The 10,000-nt window shown below is 40.6% G+C and overlaps 1 protein-coding gene across 1 annotated transcript in view; it reads left to right on the forward strand.

Annotated features, from left to right (window-relative positions):
* The window catches only part of LOC122788697 (myosin-16-like), a 949,629-nt gene that overhangs the window by 789,498 nt on the left and 150,131 nt on the right, over window positions 1-10,000 (forward strand). The gene's annotated exons all lie outside the window — the stretch shown is intronic.

A 10,000-nucleotide genomic window follows, 5' to 3' on the forward strand; every position in this document is an offset into this window, starting at 1 on the left:
GAGCGAAGCAACACCTTTATTTATGCACAAACTACTGTTTCCTATCCCTAACAACTAGCACTTTTTAACTGACATTGTTTATTTCAAAAAGCAAGCAGTGGATGGTTTGTTACGTAAAACCAAATGTCTCCTTACAGTCTGACATCATTCTACGATGAAGTTTACTGAAAGTCAACAAGTGTAGACGGGTCTAAAGTGTCACATAGCTTACTGAAATGAAAGCCTTGAGTGGTATAGAGATTAAGCATAATGGTATAGAAGTGTCAACTCTAGTGCATATTCAAACTGCTAACATTTGTCATATATGCAAATTTGTCCACACACCTGTCATGTCTCGATATTAGTTAATGTCATTATTCATTATAGTAAATCTATCTGGTTCAGTGGCATTAGACTGTTGTCCTTTTCAATGTCTCTGGTGACGCATACTCCATTTATTTAAAAATGAAATCCATTCTTTTAATGATTTGGTAGGTTTAACATAAATATGGACTTAATCCATTCTTTTAATGAGTTGATAGTTTTAACATAAGGGTGGAATTAATCATTGTTAAGGAGTTGGTAGGTTTTACATAACTATAGAATTAATCAGTTCTGTTTAATTAGTATCTTTTCACAAGCAGAGTAACTAGCATCCATGAGGTCTAGTTCTCTACAGCTGTTTGTCAAAAAACATCTCCTGTTTTTTTGCTATCAGTGACTCCCAGATAATTCTGCAAATGCTTCTTGTTTTGAATGCCATTTCAAATTCCCATAACAGTTTAAAACAACTATCAAAGAATAACTACAGTTAGTATTACACTCAGAACAGAGGTGTGAGGCAATTTGCCACCATACTTTAAGTTGTTGTTGTTGTGTCTTTCGGTTAGGGGTCGCCACTGCGGAACTCCGGTCCGCTAATGTTTGGTAGTGGATTTTTACGTGCCGAGTTACCAGCCCTGATGCACAGCCTTCAACGAAGGCACGCCCATTCACGCATGCCTCCACACAGAAGACGCTGTAGCTGAGAATCGAACGGGACAGTGTCTTGCTATGAGGCGACAATGCTACCGCAGCACCACTACCGCAGTGGGATATGCAGTCCAAAATCAGTGCACTTTGGTGACCTCTGTTAAAGAGTGTGTTCTTCAGCCAGGAATGCATTAATTGGCAGCAGCCCAGAAGAACATGATATTATTTGTTTGTTTTTAAATGACATCACTTCCTTGTTGAGTGAATTTTGTCACGCAACAATTTTTTGTCAGTATGAAAACGACCGTTGCTTCCTCTTTAAGAATTGTACGTTTTGATTTTCTGTTGCGTATGTTAGCTTTCTTGTATCCTTAGGCCTTCTTGAAAAATTCTAGTTTAATTAGTGTTACAACTATCAGATGTATATAGTGAATTAAAACATGCTGCTTAGATTAGGAAGAGGTACTGCCTCAGAGCATTTGGTTCTCCAGTTTGGTTCTTTGCTGGGGTACTTTCGGCAAAGGTCCTGCATGCCTGCCCTGTGTCTCCACTGAGTTTGTTGAGTGCTGTGCTTTCCTTCCACAAGCCAAGGATAAGTAGGAAGTGAAGTGATCCTCCATATCGCCTGTAGCTGACCAGCCTGTATTAGAGTGAGTGTGTGTGTGTGTGTGTGTGTGTGTGTGTGTGTGTGTGTGTGTGTGTGTGTGTGTGTGTGTGTGTGTGTGTGTGTGTGTGTGTGTGTGTGTGTGTGTGTATCACACTGTGGGTTGGCAGTGGCACCCATTCAAGATTAGTTCACAGCCTTGAGCACTTCAAGGGATCATGAAAGTAGATAATTGAAAAATGAATAAATCAAAGAATAGTTTTCCTAATAAAAGTAGAGACTGTATTCTAGCATATACAGTTGAGAAGAATAACTTGTTATTATTTCTTTTTGTGTCAGTGTCAGTGCAGTGGCAGAACAACTAAAATGTAGTCTTCCATCTGCTGGTCCAGGCAGATAAGCAATAGAGTGTATTGTATTGTAGTACTATACAATAAAAACACAGTAAGATTCAAAAACATGTACACTGATTACACAAACCAGTCACTGTACTCTTTGTAAATCTAGCATTCCCTCATAGGAAAAAGTTCAGTGTTTTCAACAACACCGAGGGGAAGTAGGCATTAATGTTTTACACTGTAAAGAAGCAAAAATCACCAATTACTATATATTTTATATATATTTTCTGTTGTAAATCCAGCATTTCCTCACAAATAAAAATCATGGTAGGTGATAACTCTATTCCTGCATAACGCATGTGACCTACACAAACCCTCACTGCATACTGTTTTGGAGCAAATCTAAGCAGAATGCTGATCTACTAATATGTATACCCTATAGCAATCGTAGCATGCAGGCTCATATCGGTTGCTGTTAAAATGAGTCAGTGTTGCAAGTTGGCAGAATAAGAAAGCAGTCAGTATACAGCACCTTTCTGTTTGCATAGTGTTTTGAACAGGTTTTTAAGCTCATGTATCCTCTTAGAAAAAGACATGTTTTTTTTCAACTTCTTACAGAGTACATAGGTTCATAGGTTCATAGGTAGGTACTAGGCTATCGGCCCTAGGGCCCATACAAGCCTAGCCAAAAAATGTACCCTGGCTTTCGCCACCCAAGAAAATTATTTTCCTATGCCCCTGTCAAGCAGAACCACAGAAGTGATCCCCGGGGTGAATTTCCCATTTCCCATTTCCCATCCAATCATCAAGATTTTTCTTGAAGAGTGCTAATGAGGAGCTCTGTTTGACATAGATAGGTAGTCTGTTCCAGAGTATGGGAAGTCTGTGGGACAGGAATCTATCCCTCCAGCATGTTCTGTTTATTGTGGTGACAAGGTTAAGGTCCGTAGAGTGTGTAGCTCGGAGGGATTGGGATTTCTTTAAGTGGAGCTTGTCCAACAGCTCTGGGTTTGACATAGCTTTGTATGTTAGGCAGAGATCGCCCCTGAGTAGGCGATATGCGATGGAGTAAAGCGGTAGTTTTTGAGACGGTCTGCATAGGACATCTGTTTGAGGCCAGTAATCCTCTTTGTGAGGTATTTCTGTGGTCTTTCCAGTTGTTGTAGATGTCTTGTGAGGTACATACCAAAAGGAGCGTTGTACTCTATAATGAGTCTAATGAGTGATGAGTAGAGGGGAACAATGACCTCTTTTTTTCTGGATGAGAATCCTTTTGTGATGAGATGAGCCACATAGAAGGATTTCCTGACTACTGTGGCAATGTGATTATCAAAGGAGAGACTACTGTCCACCTGTGTCCCAAGGTCTCTTATCACATTTTGGCATTAAGTAGACTACCAGCTATGTGGTAGTTCATGGGTACAGAGTTTTTACCAAAGGGGATGACAATACACTTTTTGGCATTGAGCTTCAGACCATGACTTTGACACCAGGAATCTGTCTCAGTGAGGCCCTTTTGTAGTTTGTCCACATCGTTAGGAGTTTCGATTATGGCTCCTAGTTTGCAGTCATCTGCAAACTTTGTTAGCCAAAGACCTTCTGTGTTGGCCTGCACTTCAGAGAAGTAGATACCAAAGAGGAGAGGACCCAGGACTGAACCCTGTGGTACTCCACTTGTCACTGGTCTGATGTCGGATTTGGAATCCGCTACTTTCACAGTGTGGGTTCTGTCCGTGAGCCAGTTGGCAACCCATCTTATGACATAGGGATTTATACCTAGTTTAGTGAGCTTATCTATAATTCCAGAGTGGGGGATGATGGATTGCATTTTTAGAGCTGGACATTTTAACTAATTTCTGCAAATAAAACTGCATGGAGTTTTGTCACTAAATTTATGAGGGATTAAAAGTTATTTATCTACTGAATCAAAATTACACTGTCATCATTGTGATTCATCATGACTTTCAAATTCATTCATTTCCTTTTTGCTTTATTTTACCTGGAGGTGGAGGAGGAGTTGAGGGAAGAAGTAGTGATGTATTTTCTTATGACTGACCACCGCTGACTGTTCCAAGTCCAACGAGACTGCTGCTGCATTACTCCGACACAGTAAAACAAATGCTTTGGGGTTGCGTGCCTTGCCTTGCTCTATCTAAACTAAGGCCTCTGCTCTAGCTAAATTAATTAAAAACAAAAAAAAATGTTGCAACTTGTCAGCTGCTCTCTTGGAGGTCCACATCCCTCTCTCTGTCTCTGAACTGAACTGGCTGCTTTTGCAATGTGAATGCAACATGTTGCTGACCATAAACATAACCAGTACAGTCAGTCACATCCCTCGAGCCCTCAGCCGAATTCCAACAGGCTGGCAGGTTGCTCACGAAGCTGGCACCATCGTGCACATTCATGCATGTGATGACATCAGCAAAAATCGCAAAAAAAAAAAAGGAGAAATTTGAGAAATAAGGGGACCACTCGGGAATTCGTGACAACCCATTATTTGGACCTCCCATCCGATAAATACAGAGGAATTTGGTACGGTTGACAGGTATGAGTCCCTAACCCTAAAAAGTTGCTTTTATTTGTTAAAGGCCAGATGAAGATTACATTGTGTTGGATCTTAGGCACAATAAATTTGTAGTTATTAGCCACATACCCTAATAATTATAATAATTAGCTATTAATTACTTATACCACATGCACTCCACATGCTGGCATTGCAGTATTGAAGAAATCACTCAGAAGAGGAAACCTTTAGAATTTCATCTGAGTTTAGTGGGTCTCACTTTGCCATAAACACTGTCTAGCAATTCTACATACAACATTTTAAAGTAAAATAGAATGTAAAATGTTGGTGTCTGACACTCCACCAGATTAAGTATTAACTATTAGGTTATTATAATATGCCAGGAAAAAAAGACATCAAATATAGTGCTGGCAGTGTCTGCACAATTCTTGAAATTTCACTTTATGTTGTCATTTCATAGTATATTTCTGTTATTTTATGCAGACATAGTAGCATTAATTTAGGGCTAAAAGTTAGAGTCACTACCTCACACCAATGATGGCACAGTGGTAAAGTATGTATTATTACAGCCTCTTAGGAAGAGTTTCTGCAGTTGGCCTGATTAGTGTTGTGTATAAGGGAGTGATTACTTCCTTAGAGCTTGATGATACTTTTATTTAGCACAGCTAATTGACAAATAAATACTTCTTGACAGTTGTTTGCAGATTTTATTTTTATTTTACATTTGTTGGCTGGGCTAGTCTAGCTGGATACATGTCCATTTTCAGTAGAGGCCCAGAGAGTTAAGCTCCAAAAATAGTAAAAATTTACAAAATACAATACTTAAAACATGACTAAGTTCATAGGTTCATAGGTTGATACTAGGCTATCTGCCCTAGGGCATTTATAAGCCTAGCCAGAGTGTGTTTGGCTTTCGCCACCCTTTTAGATTAGTTGACTGTGCCTCTGTATAGTAGGTCACAGACGATAGCCCTTTTGAGGTTAGTTTACTGTGCCTCTGTCTAGTAGGGACACAGAAGAGATCCCAGGGGTAAACCTACGATCTCCCATCCACTCGTCAAGATTTCTCTTGAAGAGGGTCATTGAGGGACTCTGCCTAACATGGATTGGGATTTTGTTCCAGAGTGAGGGAGCCTCTGGGATATGAATCTGTCCCTCCAGCATGTCCTATTTATTTCTGTGCTGAGGTTTAAGTCCCTGGAGCATGTAGCTCTAAGGGATTTGGATTTCCTGAGGTGGAGCATGTCCATTAATTCTGGGTTGGACATGGCTTTATATGTCAGGCACAGATCGCCTCTGAGTAGGCGGTAAGCAACTGAGTAGAGCTGGAGTTTCTTTAGCCTAACTGCGTAGGGCATCTGTTTGAGTCCCTTGATCCTCTTGGTGAGGTACTTTTGGGGTATTTCCAGTTGCTGCAGGTGTCAAGTAAGGTACATCCTAAATGGGGCATTGTATTCAATTATGGGCCTGATGAGTGATGAGTAGAGGGGCACAATGACCTCTCTTGATCTAGATGTGAACCCTTTCGTGATAAGGTGGACTATATAGAAGGTCTTTCTAACCACTTTGGCAACGTGATTGTCAAAGGAGAGATTGCTATCTACTTGGGTCCCCAAATCCCTAATTACTTCTTCCATACTTAATGGATTACCACCTATGTGGGCACTTTGTTTTTCCCAAAGGTGATGACTGTGCACTTTTTGGCATTTAGCTTTAGGCCATGGCTCTGGCACCAGTTATCCATCTCAGTGAGACCCTTTTGGAGGATGCTTGTGTCAGTTGGCAAGTCGATTATGGCACCCAGTTTGCAGTCATCTGCAAACTTGGTCAGCCATAGTCCTCCCATGTTAGCCTGTACCTCAGAGAAATATATACCGAACAAGAGAGGTCCCAGGAGTGAGCCTTGTGGGATGCCACTTGTAACTGGTTTAGAGTCTGACATGGCAGAAAATAAAAGAGGGCCTAGGATAGAGCCTTGAGGGACTCCAGTGTTTATGGGGAGGGGTGTGGAGAGATTGTTGTCCCAGAGCACTGCTTGTTGTCTGTTTTCAATTCTGACCATGTGGGTTCTATCCCTGAGCCCGTTTGCAACCCATCTTGTGACATAGGGGTTGATATTTAAGCTGGTGAGCTTATTTATGATGCCCGAGTGGGGTATTGTGTTGAAGGCTTTTGTGAGGTCCAGGTAGGCTGTGTGGACTACCTTCCCTTCATCTATGGCCTTGGTGACTGTTTCAAAGAAGTCGACCAGGTTCAAGAGGCAAGATCTGCCCTTAACAAAGCCGAATTGGGTAGGATCCAGTGTTTGGAGGTTCCCAATGTCTTTGTTTATGAGTTTCATGATGATACGCTCCATAGCTTTGCAGACTAGGCTAGTCAGGCTTATAGAGCGATAGTTTCCGGGGTCCGTTGTGGCACCACCTTTGTGGAGTGGGACCACTGTTGCTGTACGCCATTCCCTGGGTACATATCCTGTAGTAAGGCTGAGATTGAACAGTGACTTTATGTGAGGGTTCAGTTCTTCTTGGAGTTCATGCAAGACGCAGCCCGTCACAGGGAGATAGGCTCCAAACATAGTAAAATTACTAGATACAACAGTTAAAAATGAACCAAAGTTCAGCTGCATACAAGAAATAATAGTGTTTGTAATACAAAATAAAAATTGTGTCTAAGAAGAAGAATGGTAGCATAGAGTCTTTGCATAGGTTTAAGTTACAATGAAGTCCAGGTACACTTAAGGTTCTAGTGTTGTCATTTGTAAGTCAAAGAGGGAGAAAAGTGAAAAAGGTAGTAAAAGAAATACACAAGGGCTAGAATAAAGTTAGGTTCTATAGATTAATGCTGCCGAGGGGACAAGGTCAAGAAGGAAGGAGTATAGCAAGAAGAGAAAATAAGGGGAAAAGTAAGGTTCAGTCAGGTTTAGAACAGGGACAAAGCCAATGAGTTTTCAGATGTTCTTTGAGGTGTTTCTTGAAGAGAGATGTAGATGAGAGAGATGTGAGTGTCGTAGGAAGCTTGTTCCAGATTTTGCCCACAACGTTAGTAAAAAGTGAGTCCCCAGCTTTATTATTAGATTTGATATTGGAAATTAGTAACTTGTTTGCTGAATGAAGTCTTGCAAGATTTTTATATGGGGAGATCAGGCTAGAGAGGATTGGGGTATTATTTGGGTGATAAAGAATTTTTTGTATGATCACCAGTTGATTATACAGCAGATGGTTATGTAGTTCTGACCATCTGAGTTGTTTAAGGTTGTGACAATGGTGGGTTCTAAAAGGGGTACCAGTGGCAAATATTGCTATATTGTTATAGCTAGTTTCAAGCTTGCTTAGATTGTGTTTTGATAGATTGGTGTATATAGCAGAAGCATAGAATAGGGTAGAAGTGAGGTGAGTCTGGGCCATGGTGGTTCTGGCTAGAGGTGTGCAGTAGGGTTCAATTCTATACAGAGAGCCTAGTTTTTTATTGACAGTTTGTATAGTATTGTTGATATGATCATCATAGCTGAGGTTGTTATCTATAGTGATGCCCAGGAGGCGTGTGGTAGTATCTGGGGAAATAGTAGTTACATTGTTAGAGGCAATTGTGAAGTGGATCACTGGAGACTTTTGGGTGGGAGCAAAAAGCAATAATTTTGTTTTTTTGGGGTTAAGGAGGAGGCAATGGGTGGTAAACCAGTTTTCAACAGTGTTAAATACTGTTTGAGTAAGTGTCTGAAGAGAGATTGATGATTTAGAAGTACAGATTAAAGTAGAGTCATCGGCATGTTTTATGCAGGTGGCTTGAGGAAAAATAGTACTGAGATCATTAATAAAAATGGAAAATAGAAGAGAACCTAGGATAGAGCCTTGAGGGACTCCAATGTTTATGGGGAGGGGTGTGGAGAGATTATTGTCCCAGAGCACTGCTTGTTGTCTATTTTCTAGATAGGATGTAAACCAAATTATTGCTTGTGGGTCAAGAGGCTGTGCTTTTAGTGCACTGATCAGTAAGTTGTGGTTAACCATATCAAAGGCTTTTGATAAGTCAATGAATAATGCGGAAGATAGAGAGTTGTTATTTCGATTCCTATTTATGCAGTTAGTAAAAGTTAGCTGGGCGGTAGTTGTACTATGAAAGGGCCTAAAGCCATGTTGGCAGTTGGCTAGTAAGTTATTGTGGAGCAGGTGTTGAAGTAATTGATGGTGAATACATTTTTCCATTATTTTGGCCAGTGGGGAGAGTAATGCAATTGGTCGGAAATTGGAGATATCAGTGGATTTGCCTCCTTTATGTAAGGGGATAAGGTGGGAGACTTTCCATATGGATGGGATGTTACCTTCTATGATTGTTCAGTTTATAAGGATGGATATGGGATATGCTATGACTTTGGAAGCTTGAAGGTATTCTTCTGGCAGGCGGTCAGCAGAAGGGGTACATGGTTTGAGTTTATGAAGGAGTTTGCAGATAAAGGATGTTGGTACAAGTTGTATATGGAAGGAGGGCACTTGACTGCTTATGTTTTGTAAGGGGCTGGGGGAGATGGGAGGTATTGTCTTTGCAAGGGCTTGAATAGTTTCAGTGAAGTAATTGTTGAAGGCATCAGCTATTTGCAAAGGATTATTATGAGGAATTGAAGATGGGGCAGGAGTTTTGGTATGACCTGGTTGGAGAAGTTTGTTAATGCCTGCCCAGAACTTTTGAGGGTTATTAGCGTGAGATTGTTGAAGGTTGAAATAATAGTTTTTTTTGTCTAAGATAATGTCCTTTTTGGTTGCATTTCTTAGCTGTTTAAAGAATAGGTGGTCTGCAGAGCTCTTAGAGGCTCTCCATTTGGCCCATATTTTGTTTCGTAGGAACATTTTTTCCTTGGTTTGTTGTGTGAGCCATGGAGCTGTTTTGGTCTTAGGTCGGGAGGAGCGAAGGGGGACATGGAGATCTAGGATTTGTAGGAATTTAGTATTAAAGTAGGAAATTGCTTCATCCAGTTTGAGTTGCTTCAGAGGTGACCAGTTCCAGGCCTTTAGTTCATTTTGAAAGCTTTCTGCTTGAAAGTGTTTTTTTGAATGAAAGGATATAAAAGTGTTATTGGTAGGACTGTGAGTCTTTTGCTTTGTTATATAGGTTACAACATGCTTGCTAATGTCGTCTGGAAGTGTTCCTGGTATATAGGTTTCAGGATGACTATTTACAAGAATCCAGTCGAGGGTGGCTTCTTTATTACTAGGTTTGTGGATTCTTGTGGGGGTGTTTATTATTTGGGTGAAACCATAAAGATTAATGTGGGTGTTAGGATTGGGGGAGCTACAGGTAGTCCAGTCAATGATAAAATCACCTAGTACAATTGTTTCTTGAGGTAACAGGGAGGAAAGGCTACTAAGAATGTTTTCAAGAGTGTTAATATTATTTCCAGGAGGAATTTAGGTACAGATTATATAAATAGATTTAGATTTGTTAAGTCGGAGTTTGATGGTAAGGGTTTCTGCATTAGTGTTAGAGGGTAGTAGCACATTATAGGATGAAACTTGAAGTTCAGATTTATACAAGATGGCTACACCACCACCCTTTTTGGACGTGCGGTCACATCTAAGGATGTTGTATCCG

The sequence above is a fragment of the Protopterus annectens genome, chromosome 14.part0, assembly GCF_019279795.1.
Source record: "Protopterus annectens isolate FY-2018-M chromosome 14.part0, PAN1.0, whole genome shotgun sequence".
Taxonomy (NCBI): domain Eukaryota; kingdom Metazoa; phylum Chordata; order Ceratodontiformes; family Protopteridae; genus Protopterus; species Protopterus annectens.